This window comes from Lepidochelys kempii, chromosome 2, assembly GCF_965140265.1.
Source record: "Lepidochelys kempii isolate rLepKem1 chromosome 2, rLepKem1.hap2, whole genome shotgun sequence".
Classification (NCBI taxonomy): domain Eukaryota; kingdom Metazoa; phylum Chordata; order Testudines; family Cheloniidae; genus Lepidochelys; species Lepidochelys kempii.
Window position 1 is genome coordinate 46,049,861 of NC_133257.1, and position 15,990 is coordinate 46,065,850.

At 43.3% G+C, this 15,990-nt stretch overlaps 1 protein-coding gene across 2 annotated transcripts in view; it reads left to right on the forward strand.

Moving 5' to 3' along the window:
- PIP4P2 (phosphatidylinositol-4,5-bisphosphate 4-phosphatase 2) overlaps positions 1 to 15,990 on the forward strand; it is a 60,042-nt gene that overhangs the window by 33,649 nt on the left and 10,403 nt on the right. The gene's annotated exons all lie outside the window — the stretch shown is intronic.

A 15,990-nucleotide genomic window follows, 5' to 3' on the forward strand; every position in this document is an offset into this window, starting at 1 on the left:
AGCCGTGTTAGTCTGTATCCACAAAAACAATGAGGAGTCCGATGGCACCTTATAGACTAACACATTTATTTGGGCATAAGCTTTCTTGGGTAAAAAAACCCCTCTTCTTCAGGTGCATGGAGTGAAAATTAGAGATGCGGGCATAAATATACTGACACAAGAAAAATGCTGTGTCAGTATTTTCACTCCATGCATCTGAAGAAGTGGGTTTTTTACCCACGAAAGCTTATGCCCTAATAAATATGTTAGTCTATAAGGTGCCACCGGACTCCTCGCTAAAAATGATGTCTCCCAATGTTGCCCAGAATGTATGTTCGAAGCAAGATGATTGCAAATAAAGGGCATGAAATTAGAGGTGAAAATATTACTTTAGCTGACTTATTTCCCATGCTAATGCTATTCAGAGGATCCTGTCTTCCCTTGTTATATTTATATTACTTCCAGTAATGGGAGTAGTATGTTGCATTGATAAGGGGAAATACCACCAGTATTGGGTATATATTATATGAAAGAACAGGAAGATGCCTAGGGCAGTGGAGAGTTTAGGCCAAGACTTTAACATTTAGGTACCTATACAAGTGGCCTGGTTTTCAAAAGTGCATGGCTCCCTGCACTGGAGTCATTTTGACACAGCCAGCACTTTGGGGGCACACTTCTGGAAATCTTGGGCTCAGTACATGTGACTGACTGCATGAGTAGCAGGCATTTTCCCATTTGTCTAGGTCAGTGGTTCTTAAACTGTTGGTCGGGACCCCAGAGTGGGTCGCAGCCCCATTTTGATGGGGTTGCCAAGGCTGGCGTTAGATTTGCTGGGGCCTGGGACCCAAGCCCACTGCCTGTGGCTGAAGCATGAGGATTTCAGCCCTTGGTGGAGGGGCTCAGGGTTACAGGTCCCCTGCCTGGGGCTGAAGCCCTTGAGCTTTGGCTTTGACCCCTGCTCCCCATCTGGGGCAGTGGGGCTTGGGATTCGTCTTTGGCCCCCCTACCCAGGACAGTGGGGCTCGGGCAGGCTCAGGCTTCAGTCCCCCCTCCTGGGGCCAGGTAGTAATTTTTGTTGTCAGAAGGGGGGTCATAGTGCAATGAAGTTTGAGAACTCCTGATCTAGGCCAATGAACCCTGGAGTCTGCGTTAATTGTCCTCCATTTGCTGTCCCTGCTCTAATGTATTGGCAGTAACTACAAAGAGACTTTCTCTTCCGAACTAAGTACTACATTAATCGTGGTTAGCAGTTATATTTTAAAAGTGACATTTATGGCTGACCTCCAAGTCATCTCTCTCCTGATACTATCCCAAAGCCCAGTGGAATCAAATATTTCTTTTAAAAATGAACCAGCATGATGGTAACAAGTATACCACCTGATGTTATTGCTATAATCCTCATCCTCTCTCCCCGCTTCTTTGTTGTTGTCTTTTGTTGTATAATCTCTTTGGAGCAAGGACTTCTTATTTGATTTGTTCTTAAAGGGACAAGCACACCTATGGTCCAGTATACATAATAAACCTGGACTTTTACTGAAACTGTTTTAATGTGCAAGCTGCAACTATCTTGATGGATAACAGAGAAGTTTTTTGAAGGCATGGAGTATTGTGGCATAACTTTGTGTCAAGTGCAAGCCCCTAGCCTTGGGACTTGAGGGGACACAATCTTAAACTTCATAGCTGTAGCTTTGTATTGTTTGGTTGGTGGACCTCTTCATGCACTTGAAGGGGGATTTTGGGGTGGGGAAGGGAGAGGGGGTTTGTAATTCTGACAAGAAAAGATCAGTTCCTAAAGCAGGGATTTTAGGGTATAATTTAAGTGACTAAGGCTCCTAACTGCCTGAGGTATTTTGTAACTGAGACTGACTGCTGAATCATTTGAGCACTTTAGCAAATATGAAAATCTGACTTAGGTTAACAACATAACTTCCAGTGGCGAACACAGAAAGGATGGTGAAATTAACAGCCACGGACTCACATTTGAATGTGTTTCTTTTATGCACTGTACAAATAACTTGCATACACCAGTAGAGACCAGGTGGGCGCCCAGAAAAATGAATTCTAATACATAAAGTTGTGCCCCATAGAATGTAAACACTTTTGAGAGTGCATGTAGTTTTAAAATAAGGTTAGGTTTGATATATTGAAAGAAACAAAACAAGCAGTTAAATTGGATTCATACGCAGCGTCTTCACAACACCGATGGTACCAGCTTTTTATGTCTGGCTGTTGGGAAAACATGCTGTTTTGGGCCCGTAACTGTAAATGTTTCTTGCTTTTTTTCCTCTGATGTCACAAGTTTAACCGTCAGTTTTGGTGGAAGGGGGAGTGGGATTTCACGTCATATGACAATGAGTGCCTGCAGGATGATTCCTTGTAAAGTGACAGAAACCATTTATAAGATGAAAATATAAATGCAGAGAGCAAAATGGTTCACTTCCATTTAAACTACTTCAGTAAATTGGCATGAACAGCCTGTGTATCTGTTGAATCCCTTAATGAAGAAGCAGTAATGAAAGCTCTAAAATTTATACTCGCTCTGGCTAATATAAGAAGTTACTCACAAACGATCTATGGTTCCATCAGAACTTCAAATACAGCTGTGTGAGGGGACCCAGTCACAATACTGTTCTGTTTTATAGTGTCCATGGGACCTTGAAAGTGACCTTGCAAAGAGGTGTAAATGGGTTTTGCCTTTTTCTTTTTGTTTCTGTGCAGTGTATTTTTAAACAGGTCTGAAAGTTATTTTTTTGTTTTTAGCTCCGCTCTGGGGAAGAAATGTGTGTGAGGAAATGAAGTTTCCTCTCCTTGGTTTTTTACTTTATAAATTCAGTACTTGTCTACCCTCTTCTTCCTGGAAGATTCTCTGGACAACTTGAGAAATGATAGGATTATGAGCTCACAGTTACCAAGGAAGAAACATGATTAGAGGGGAGAAGGCTTTTTATTCAGATTACTTAAAGCTCTTTGGTGGTGGGTTTTCGCCCCTCTTAAATCTCGTTTGTCATACTCCTGAAGAAGAAGTCTTTGATTAAATACTCAAAAGTCTTGCCCCTTCATTTAAGAATGGAGAATTTGCTTCTTCTGGACCTCCATAGAGAACCTAGTTTGACACTCCTGCTATTCTGAAGGTGAAGAACAGATTAAAAATGGAACCATAGCTAAGGTTTTGTCTATACCGAATCTCAAACCTTCCTGCACCATCAGACATCCGAACACGAACAAGACTCTGCCTATCCCGGGCTGCTCTTTGCATGACGGCTTTTGTTAAATCCCATAAGTTTTCCCTGTCTAAATAATGTTCAATGGAGGGAATCTCTCAATCATCCCTTTTGCATGTTCTCCAGCCACCCAATGGCATGCCTCCCGTAGCAGATGGTCTGGATTCGTTCTTAACACATCTTCTCTTCTAGATTACTTTTGGACATAAAGTTAGTTATTTATAGGAAAACAACAGTATGGAACTGTGTTGTGACTGGTTATGGAACAACTGTGATGGAACTGATTTCTTCCAAAATTGTTGTGCTTCCAGTGCAGATAGAGCCTAAACTATGAGGGACAAAGTGTTTTCAGATAACTTTTCAAATAGTGTTATGAAATTACTGTTCACATGGTTCTGTAATTTGGGATATGACAGTATCTAATTTTTCTATATTTAATGCTTTTTAAAAAGTGTAAGATCTGTAGGAAAAAAATTCTTCCATTTATTGAGGTATTGTAACCGAGTTGCTAAGACCATATACTGGGAGTCAAAATAACCTTTTATTTTTATTCCCCTTGCTGGTATAGATTTGTGTATGACCTTAGACGACTCACGTCTTAACTTCTCTAAGCCTCAAATTCTACTGTAAAAATGAGAATGTTGGTCACCCTTCTGTTTCTGTTGGGTAAAAAGATGTTCTGTCTTTTCTCCCCTAAAATGTTGCATAAGGTTATAGCTTTATCTCTTCTCCCCGCTTCTTATTTTATTGGGCAGGGAGAAAAAAAAACAAACCCCCATAGCTATGGAAAGTAAAGGCAGAAGACCTAGGGTTGTTTCAGTGTTAAGTTTGCAAAATCAAACACTGAAGTCAGGAAACATTAAAAGTGAGGATTTCTGCCACAGTGTGAATGTAGAATGTGAGTATCTTCTATTCCTGCCATTTTGTTAATAACAACTTTCACCTAATTATAGGTAGTCATTAATGGGTATCTTGAAATATACAGGATCTACAATGCGGTCAAGCTAATGTAAGAAAAAGTTTAACTCTTTTTAGGGGTTTCCTGACTCTTGAGTACTTGATTTTGTAAGTTTAACATTCCATTGTCTAGTTTTTCACATTTATATAGGGTTTTTTTGGTTTGTTTTAAATAAAGTGCAGAAGTGTCTGTCTTCTGAAAGAAACCTGCTTATTATTACTACTTTCACACTCAGAAAAAGCGTGATATAGCACAGTGGTCTCCAACCTTTTTATGCCCAAGATCGCTTTTTGAATTATTAAGAGCAACCCAGAATCTGCCCTACCCCTTCACTCTCCCCCACCCTCAATCGCTTTAGCCAGGCTGGGGCATGGGGTTGGAGTTCGGGGTATGGGCTTTGGGCTGGGGCCAAGGGGTTCTCAGTGTGGCAAGGAGCTCCAGGCTGAGCCTGGGGCAGGTATTGGGGTACAGGAGGGGGTGAGGGGTGAAAGCTCTGGGAGGGAGTTCGGGTGCAGTAGGTGGCTCCAGGCTGGGGCAGAGCATTGGAGTGCAGGAGGGGGTATGGGGTGCTGCTTGGGAGGGGGAAGGGGTCAGGTCAGGGCTGGGGCAGGGGTTTGGGGTGCAGGAGGGGTTATGGGGTGCTGGCTCTGGGAGGGGGCTCAGGGCTGGGGCAGAGGTTTGGGGTGCAGGAGGGGGTATGGGGAGCTGGCTCCAGGAGGGGGCTCAAGGCTGGGGGTTGCGGTGTGGTCTCCTGCCGGGCGGCACTTATCTCGGGCATCTCCTGGTTGGTGGCGCAGTGAGGCTAAGGCAGGCTGCTTGCCTGCCCCAACCCCATGCCACTCCCGGAAGGGGCCAAAGCGCCTCTGCAGCCCCTGAGGGGTCAGTGGGTGGCATGTTGCCACAGTTCCCTGTTCCCGGCCAATGGGAGCTGCAGGGGCGGTGCTTGCAGCAAGGGGCAACACTCCGAGACCCCTGCCTCCCCACCCCCACGGTGCCGCACTGGCTGCTTCCAGGAGTGGCTTGAGGCAGGGGCAGGCTGGGAACCTGCCTTAGCAGCAGTGCCGCTACACCACCAGAGATTGTGACGGACTGGGAAAGTCTCTAGGATTGACCAGTCGATGGCGATCGACCGGTTGGTGATCGCTGGCCTAGCATTTAAGGTACTAACCTGAGACTTGGGAGACCCAGGGTCAATTTCCTGCTGTCCCACAGATTTTCTTTTTGACCGCAGGCCTTCTCTTTAAAACAAACGAAAAACAACCAAACCAACTCTGGATTTTCCCTTGAGGTATAGTGTTAACCTTGCCTTTACTTTTGTTTTTAGCACAGTTTATTTTTTCAAAAATCCTTTAGGTGAGGCTTCCAGATGAAACATTCTTTCAAGAACAGCTAGTGTGTCAAGAGCAGTTCTGTTTGACTGTGAAGGAACCATTAACTGATGGTTTCTAGTGGTCAGATGTGTAACTTCAGCCCCTGGCACCTTGAGATAAGGCTAAAATTGCTTGTATCACAAGGCAGTGTATTAGCTTGAGGAAGCTTTTTCTTGTACTCAGAACATTTGGAAATTTCTTGTAGATAAATACAAGTGCAGTAAAGCAGCTTAAACCAATCCATTTGAAAGCTTCCCAAGAAGACTGTTTAAAGAATTCTCGTCACATGTTAACCATGTGAGGCCTTGCTGGGGTTTTAATTAGCTTCAGCCGGGAAGTTTCTGGTTTGTCCTGTGACAGTCTATTAACTGTTTAGCTTTTCTTTGTCTTGTTGTACATTTCTGTTGAGAATTTATATAGGTATAGCAATATCCAAAGGAAGCCTCATTTTTTCAGCTTCAGCCTTGAGTCACTTGAAATATGAGAAAATCAATTCTAAAGTTTTACTCTTGTTCCTTTAGCGGGAAGGACTACCGGGTTTAGGAGGTGCTTAATTGAGAGTGGTATGATATATGCAAATCATCCCTAGTTAGGAGGGACAGTCCATATATTTTAGTAAAATATTTACAGTTCTCCCTCTCTGGCCCTCCAAGTTGCTTTCTGTATTCACTGTCTTATGAAGGAATTAAAAAATGTGCCCCTATTTTTCTTACTGGATGTTCCTATTTGTAGCTTTCAGTATTGACGAAGATACTCTATTAGATATCTACCTGGTGAACTTTTATCTCCCAACATTGACTTTTAGTTCAGCTTTAGTGTGCAGAGTAGTAAGATGTGTGGAACCAAGATGGAATGTGGCAGAAGGATACAGGCATTGCTCCCTTTTGGCTCTCCCATGGCTGCTAGCTGCCTGAAAGGACGCCATGTCTTTCTCTCCCATACCCCAATGCCAGCAATATATATCTGTGTACATACATTGTATGCCTATAATATGAGGTATATGTTGTCAGCCATGCCCCCACTGGCATGCTCTGCATCTTTTTTAGGGAGCTGTAGCTGCAATTGTGAGATAGGTGCCACAATGTGCAGGCACAAAAATGGTTGGCAGAAGTATTGTGTGTGTGCTTTGTACTGATTTTCCGAAACCAAACTGCTTAGTGTGGTCAGTGTTGCATATCATGGAAGGGAGCTGAGGTCCTCCTGTACTAAAGCATGTCCAAGTGTTTTCTTTGGAGTGCGTGGCCTCTAGGACAACTGTGGGAAGTGCCAGATAAGAACTGAGACAGAGACTATCAGTGGGCATACTCATGTTTTTGACCTGCATGGTGGGACTGAAACTATAGGATATTAAGAAATAACCTGTTGTCACAGATTATCTCCTCGCTGAAATCAGGTCCTTTCCTTGCTCCTGTGAGTGTAATAGATTTAGTCTGGAGTATTGGATCTGGACTTCTGTACTTAGAGACAGAGAGCCAATAAAATACCAGAAAGTTTTGGGGATATTGCTTCACAATCACTGGGATATCTTCTTAGTGGTCTAGTATAAATTTATAAAGGGCAGGGGTGTGGGTTTTTTTTTTTTTTACGACCAGTAACACCAGGACATCTGAAATATTGCTCCCTCCTTCATCGTCCTCAGAAGTCACCATGGTACACAATGTCCAGCAACAGTGGTGGAAGGCTTAACTGAAGTCTGATCAGTTGCATCACAGACAACTCTTAGCTGTTTCTGGAGTGATCAAGGTGAGGAGACTTTGTTTCCTCCTTAGCCATAGCATCTGTGAAATCCCAACTCTCAGGAGTGTATCAAGTTACTTATGGTTTCTCCTGTCAGAATTTAGTTAAATTGTGTGTTTCCACACAAGGGAATGGTCAATCTTTTTCAAAGATAAGATTGATTAGATTCAGCTGAACTGGCTCGTTCACGAGAAGTGTAGGAATAGATTTTCAAAGATGTGGTATTTGCTGGTTTATTCTCCCAGTTTGGCTTACTGAGTGTAGATGTTTTTGGGGAAATGTTACCTTTGGAGATTGACTCTAGTCCTTCATATCTGCCTGAGAACAAAGGGGAGATTTGAATCCCATTATTAATGTTGTTTCCTTTTGAGGAGGACAGATATCCAGCTCATTTAGACAAGTACTGGCTAGGTCTTTGTTCAAGAAACCTTTTTTATAACGTAAGAATGGCTACACTGGGTCAGACCAATGGTCCATCTAGCTCAGTATCCTATCTTCCAACAGTGACCAATGCCAGATGCTACAAAGGGAATGAAAAGGGAATGTAGGGTATATATCTAGAACTTGGATTGACTATTACCACCAAGTGTAGCACTAATGTTGTAACAACACTTAGCACTTCCACCGCGCTTTTTAAATCAGAAGATCTTTAAATACTTTGAAAACCATTGTATAAATCCTAATGTACCGTCTCTCAAAGACAAGACATACCTATTTGTGGTAAACAGCATTTCATATCTTATTTCGGACACCATCTCCCAAATTTTAATATTTGTAAACACTAACCAAATAAGCAGAACAGACGGAAAATGTGTAAGTAACAATAAGAATCTCTCAGGATATTTCACACTCCTAGACTTCACTCCCCCATACTCCCTTCCCCGGCTTTTTTTTTTTTTTTTTTTTTAAATTGTCCAACCATGCTGTGTTAAATTTAAATTAGGATTGGAAGCTCCTCAGGGCAGGAACCGGCGCTTTGACTTGTCTAACATACCAGGCACACCTATGGTACTATTTAAGACTACAAAGGAAAATAATTTCTCTGCCTCAGATGGTGGTTAAGTATCTTGTGCAAAGTTACACAGTGAGTCAAAGGCAGAAGTAGGAGTAAAGCTCAGCAGTCCCAACTTCAAGACCCTAACTCTAACCACTGGACAGAAAAAGAAAAGAAAAATAACTAGATAAGTTTATGGAGGATAGGTCCATCAATGGCTATTACTTAGGATGGGCAGGGATGGTGACCCTAGCCTCTGTTTGCCAGAAGCTGGGAATGAGTGACAGAGAAAGGATCACTTGATCATTACCTGTTCTGTTCATTCCCTCTGGGGCACCTGGCACTGGCCACTGTCGGAAGACAGGATACTGGGCTAAATGGACCTTTGGTCTGACCCTGTATGGCCATTCTTATGACAACACTTTCTACCCTCAATGTTACATTCATTAGTCCAGCAAAAGCCTGGTAAATTCAGAGTTTAAAATTAGGTCACCTAAATTTAGAAGGGAAAATAAGGTCTTTATTCAGTTTTGAGGTACACCAAGGTAAGTGTCTCTTTTTGAGTGCATAAAAAAACCTTATGTTTAAAGACTTTAGTGTGACTTGTGAGGCTACAATATAATAGATTCTTTTAGATCTGTTAATAAAAGACAATCCAGAAATGGCAAAACTAAAAATCAGTTTCTATCTTCACAGAGAGGAGAGTCTCTAAACACTAACAAACTCCTAAATTTCACATTGCGATTACATAAACAATTCCCTGGAATAACTTGTTCAGAGTTTTTCACTGACAGAATAACTCTGTTTGAATTCTTCCTAAAAGCATAAAACAGTTTTTCTACCAGTCATGAAACATGAAAATGTAATATTTGCATATATAAGAGGATCATGATGATTCTAAATACCAAAATCCTTTAGAGTTTACACAAACATTTCGACAAGTTTCAACTCGATAACTTTGCCAAGAGCATGTGACAAATCATTTTTCTTTCCTACATTCTTGTGATGCATCTGAAAATTAAATTAACTGTACAAATCATTGTCAACAAGCAAAGCAAACAAATCCTTGGGCTATTAGTCATCATCTGGACTGAAAACTCTGGGGGCAGGAACCTTGTCTTCAGACCTGCCAAACTAAACAAGTTTGACTAAAACCCTACTTCAGCAATCCACCTTTAATACACAATATTACAGGCTGGGGAAGAAGCTAGGCAAGATTAGATTAAGCAGCCTGTTGCTAAAGAGCTGTCTAACTCAGTCAGCTCTCTGCCCCTTGATGCCTTGGTTAATTTTATTTTGGGAGATGGCAGTAGTAGTAGGGATGAGAAAACTTATGCCAAAAGTAAACCTTGCCTAAAATGGAATCTTTTGTCTGAATATTTTAAAATATTCTTCTGTTCCCTCAACACCCCATATTTAATGCTATTCTCCACTACCACACTCTCCCCCCATAAACACACACACACTTTTGAAGTTATTCTGGTTATAGACTCAACAGATCTCACAGCTCCTCTGCTGGCCTGGCTGTTCTATTCCAGTACGGCAAGCCCTGAGGTAAGAGGCACGCAACAATCAAGCAAAACTGTTAGCCACCATAGACAAGCAAGACAGTGCTACAGTTTTATTTAAGGCAGAAAACCTCTTTGCATCAGTGCAGGATGGAGAACTCAAAAGTTTGGATAGCACCCAAAATTTCTGGCATATTATCCAAAATAACCTGCTATTATTACCTATGAGTAACTTAGAGACCATACACAAGACCCTAAAAGTATCAGCTAGGGGCTGCTAATATTGGAAATTTTACTTCTGAGATTCCCCTAGCCCAGACAGATCAATTCTGATTAGTAACAAGAAGAGTCATTTGTTCAAACTTTACACCCTTTATATTAGTTTAAGTGATTTATAGTTAGCACCATGACACCTAGGCATCTGGACAAAAAACGAAAAGGTATTCTTGTCAGCAAGTTAAGGAAGTATGGGCTGGATGAATGCACTATAAGGTGGGTAGAAAGTTGGCTAGATTGTCGGGCTCAACGGGTAGTGATCAATGGCTCCATGTCTAGTTGGCAGCCGGTCTCAAGTGGAGTGCCCCAGGGGTCAGTCCTGGGGCCGGTCTTGTTCAATATCTTCATAAATGATCTGGAGGATGGTGTGGATTGCACTCTCAGCAAATTTGCGGATGATACTAAACTGGGAGGAGTGGTAGATACGCTGGAGGGCAGGGATAGGATACAGAGGGACCTAGACAAATTGGAGGATTGGGCCAAAAGAAATCTGATGAGGTTCAATAAGGATAAGTGCAGGGTGCTGCACTTAGGACGGAAGAACCCAATGCACAGCTACAGACTAGGGACCGAATGGCTAGGCAGCAGTTCTGCGGAAAAGGACCTAGGGGTGACAGTGGACGAGAAGCTGGATATGAGTCAGCAGTGTGCCCTTGTTGCCAAGAAGGGCAATGGCATTTTGGGATGTATAAGTAGGGGCATAGCGAGCAGATCGAGGGACGTGGTCGTCCCCCTCTATTCAACATTGGTGAGGCCTCATCTGGAGTACTGTGTCCAGTTTTGGGCCCCACACTACAAGAAGGATGTGGATAAATTGGAGAGAGTCCAGCGAAGGGCAACAAAAATGATTAGGGGTCTGGAACACATGACTTATGAGGAGAGGCTGAGGGAACTGGGATTGTTTAGTCTGCAGAAGAGAAGAATGAGGGGGGATTTGATAGCTGCTTTCAACTACCTGAGAGGTGGTTCCAGAGAGGATGGTTCTAGAGTATTCTCAGTGGTGGAAGAGGACAGGACAAGGAGTAATGGTCTCAAGTTGCAGTGGGGGAGGTTTAGGTTGGATATTAGGAAAAACTTTTTCACTAGGAGGGTGATGAAACACTGGAATGCGTTGCCTAGGGAGGTGGTGGAATCTCCTTCCTTAGAAGTTTTTAAGGTCAGGCTTGACAAAGCCCTGGCTGGGATGATTTAGTTGGGGATTGGTCCTGCTTTTGAGCAGGGGGTTGGACTAGATGACCTCCTGAGGTCCCTTCCAACCCTGATATTCTATAAGGTTATCCAGTGTCATGCAGTAGCATTTTATTGCTCCCATCTTAGCAGCCATGTTTTAAGCAATAAGGGTGAACATGAACCAACCAAACAAAACCCCCAAACTAAACCCAAATACAGAACCCCTCCATCCATCCTCACTCAATCCTGGAAACAGCCAACAATACTTCCTGGTTAAAAATATTAGAAACTGCTGAAAGCTCTACTAACGTCAATATACAAATATTACCCTTGTCCATTACCAGAGGGACATCAAACACCAGTAATAAAACTGGTCCTGGAAGGTACCCCAGCCTGAAACAAGACCAACAGGGATCCGTGCAATATGTGGAATACAGGAATAAACTGTAGCTGACACTACCACTTTCCCCGTGACGTTTTCTTATTAAAAAGAGATGCTGGAGAGAGGATGGTAAGTGGGCAGCTGTTAATGGACAAAATCTATAGTAAAGAACAGAATTATCAGACACATAAATGAACATGATTTGTTGGAGAAGAGCCAACATAGCTTTTGTAAAGGGAAATCATGCCTCAGCAATCTATCAGAATTCTCTGAGGGGGGGTCAAACAAACATTTGGACAAGGTTGATCCAATGGATATAGTGTACTTGGACTTTCAGAAAGCCTTTGACCGGGAAAGGCTCCCTCACCAAAGGCTCTTAAGCAAACTAAGCAGTCATGGAATACAAACTCTGACGGGGCAAGGCCAGATGGCTATAGATACATAATATATCTATCTCCAGTGGGAGATAGATATATTAGCTCCAGGCTAAACAAATCCCTGGTACCAGGATAAGTGAAATGGCAGCTGCTCCAGGTCAGTTAAGACACCTGGGGCCAATTAAGAATTTTCCAGAAGGCAGGGAGAAGGCTAGGTTGATTGGGACACCTATCATCACTAACATTAGTGCTACACTTGGTGGTAATAGTCAATCCAAGTTCTAGATATATACCCTACATTCAACAGTAAAATTAATCGTAGGACTGGAAAGGACCTCGAGAGGTCGTCTTGTCCAGTCCACTGGACTCAAGGCAGGACTAAGTATTATCTGGATCATCCCTGACAGGTGTTTGTCTAACCTGCTCTTAAAAACGTCCAATGAAGAGATTTCACAACTGCCCTAGGCAGTTTATTCCATGGTTTATCTACTCTGACAGGAATTTTTTCCTAATGTCCAAGCTAAACTTACCTTGCTGCAATTTAAGCCTATTGTTTCTTGTCCTATCCTCAGAGGTTAACAAGAACAATTTTTCTCCCTCTTCTTTGTAACAACCTTTATGTACTTGAAAATTGTTATCATGTCCCCCCCCTCAGTCTTCTCTTCTTAAGCAAACCCAATTTTTTCAATCTCCCCTTATAGGTCATGTTTTTTTTTGACATTTTATTCTTTTTTTTTCTTCCCCTTTTTTTGCATCAGTGTTACACTGTTGACTCATGTTTAGCTTGTGATCCACTATGACCCCCAGATTCCTTTCCGCAGTACCCCTTCCTAGAAAGTCATTTCTGATTTTGTATGTGTGCAACTGATGGTTCCTTCCTAAGTGCTTTGCATTTGTCCTTATCATATTTAATCTTATTTACTTCAGACCATTTCCCCAATTTGTCCAGGTCATTTTGAATTTTAATCCTATCCTCCAAAGCACTTGCAACTCCTCCCAGCTTGGTGTCGTCCACAAACTTAAGTGTATTCTCTATGCCATTATCTAAATCATTGCTGAAGATATTGAACAGAATTGGACCCAGGGCCGATCCCTGTAGGATCCCACTTGATATGCCCATTCTCTTACCACAGTGGGCACTGATAGTTCCCAGTGGAAGTTGAGCCTGAAAAATAAAGTCCTGATTCTGTAATCTGATCCATACAGGGGGATACTTGTACCTGTGTAGAGCCACACTGTTAATGTCTTAATGGAAAGTAAATCCTCCACCCTGCTCCCCAAATCCACTGTCACCTTATCAGGAAAATCATGGAGCCCATATTAGTGCTCCTGCAATTTTAATTTTATTGTCCAGTAAATTGTTCAGTTAAAGCAGGGGTCCTGCCTCATACTGAGAAAGAGGGACGATCAGCGAGTTATCTCAAGTGCCTATACACAAATGCAAGAAGCCTGAGAAACAAACAGGGAGAACTGGAAGTCCTGGCACAGTCAAGGAATTATGATGTGATTGGAATAACAGAGACTTGGTGGGATAACTCACATGGCTGGAGTACTGTCATGGATGGATATAAATTGTTCAGGAAGGACAGGCAGGGCAGAAAAGGTGGGGGAGTTGCATTGTATGTAAGGGAGCAGTGTGACTGCTCGAAGCTGCAGAAAAACCTGAGTGTCTCTGGATTAAGTTTAGAAGTGTGAGCAACAAGGGTGATGTCGTGGTGGGAGTCTGCTATAGACCACCGGACCAGGGGGATGAGCTGGACGAGGCTTTCTTCCGGCAACTCATGGAAGTTACTAGATCGCAGGCCCTGGTTCTCATTGGAGACTTCAATCATCCTGATATCTGCTGGGAGAGCAATACAATCCAGGTGTACAGACAATCCAGGAAGTTTTTGGAAAGTGTAGGGGACAATTTTCTGATGCAAGTGCTGGAGGAACCAACTAGGCGCAGAGCTCTTCTTGACCTGCTGCTCACAAACCAGGAAGAATTAGTAGGGGAAGCAAAAGTGGATGGGAATCTGGGAGGCAGTGACCATGAGATGGTCGAGTTCAGGATCTTGACACAGGGAAGAAAGGAGAGCAGCAGAATACGGACCCTGGACTTCAGAAAAGCAGACTTTGACTCCCTCAGAGAACTGATGGGCAGGATCCCCTGGGAGAATAACATAAGGGGGAAAGGAGTCCAGGAGAGCTGGCTGTATTTTAAAGAATCCTTATTGAGGTTACAGGGACAAACCATCCCGATGTGTAGAAAGAATAGTAAATATGGCAGGCGACCAGCTTGGCTTAACAGTGAAATCCTTGCTGATCTTGAACACAAAAAAAAGAAGCTTACAAGAAGTGGAAGATTGGACAAATGACCAGGGAAGAGTATAAAAATATTGCTTGGGGATGCAGGAGTGAAATTAGGAAGGCCAAATCATACCTGGAGTTGCAGCTAGCAAGAGATGTTAAGAGTAACAAGAAGGGTTTCTTCAGGTATGTTAGCAACAAGAAAAAAGTCAAGGAAAGTGTGGGCCCCTTACTGAATGAGGGAGGCAACCTAGTGACAGAGGATGTGGAAAAAGCTAATGTACTCAATGCTTTTTTTGCGTCTGTCTTCACGAACAAGGTCAGCTCCCAGACTACTGCACTGGGCAGCACAGCATGGGGAGGAGGTGACCAGCCGTCTGTGAAGAAAGAAGTGTTTTGGGACTATTTAGAAAAGCTGGACGAGCACAAGTCCATGGGGCCGGATGCGCTGCCTCCAAGAGTGCTAAAGGAGTTGGCGGATGTGATTGCAGAGCCATTGGCCATTATCTTTGAAAACTCATGGCGATCTGGGGAAGCCCCAGACGACTGGAAAAAAGCTAATGTAGTGCCCATCTTTTAAAAAAGGGAAGAAGGAGCATCCGGGGAACTACAGGCCAGTGAGCCTCACCTCAGTCCCCAGAAAAATCATGGAGCAGGTCCTCAAGGAATCAATTCTGAAGCACTTAGAGGAGAGGAAAGTGATCAGGAACAGTCAGCATGGATTCACCAAGGGCAAGTCATGCCTGACCAATCTAATTGCCTTCTATGACGAGATAATTGGCTCTGTGGATGAGGGGAAAGCAGTGGACATGTTGTTCCTTGACTTTAGCAAAGCTTTTGACACTGTCTCCCACAGTATTCTTGCCAGCAAGTTAAAGAAGTATGGACTGGATGAATGGACTGTAAGGTGGATAGAAAGCTGGCTAGATTGTCGGGCTCAACGGGTAGTGATCAATGGCTCCATGTCTAGTTGGCAGCCGGTATCAAGTGGAGTGCCCAAAGGGTTGGTCCTCGGGTTGGTTTTGTTCAATATCTTCATGAATGATCTGGAGGATGGTGTGGATTGCACCCTCAGCAAGTTTGCAGATGACACTAAACTGTGAGGAGAGGTAGATACGCTGGAGGGTAGGGATAGGATACAGAGGGCCCTAGACAAATTGGAGGATTGGGCCAAAAGAATCTGATGAGGTTCAACAAGGACAAGTGCAGAGTCCTGCACTGAGGATGGAAGAATCCCATGCACCGCTACACACTAGGGACCGAATGGCTCGGCAGCAGTTCTGTAGAAAAGGACATAGGGGTTAGAGTGGACGAGAAGCTGGATATGAGTCAACAGTGTGCCCTTGTTGCCAAGAAGGCCAATGGCATTTTGGTATGTATAAGTAGGGGCATAGCGAGCAGATCGAGGGATGTGATCGTTCCCCTCTGTTCGACATTGGTGAGGCCTCATCTGGAGTACTGTGTCCAGTTTTGGGCCCCACACTACAAGAAGGATGTGGATAAATTGGAGAGAGTCCAGCGAAGGGCAACAAAAATGATTAGGGGTCTGGAACACATGACTTATGAGGAGAGGCTGAGGGAACTGGGATTGTTTAGTCTGCAGAAGAGAAGAATGAGGGGGGATTTGATACCTGCTTTCAACTACCTGAAAGGGGGTTCCAAAGAGGATGGATCTAGACTGTTCTCAGAGGTAGCTGATGACAGAACAAGGAGTAATGGTCTCAAGTTG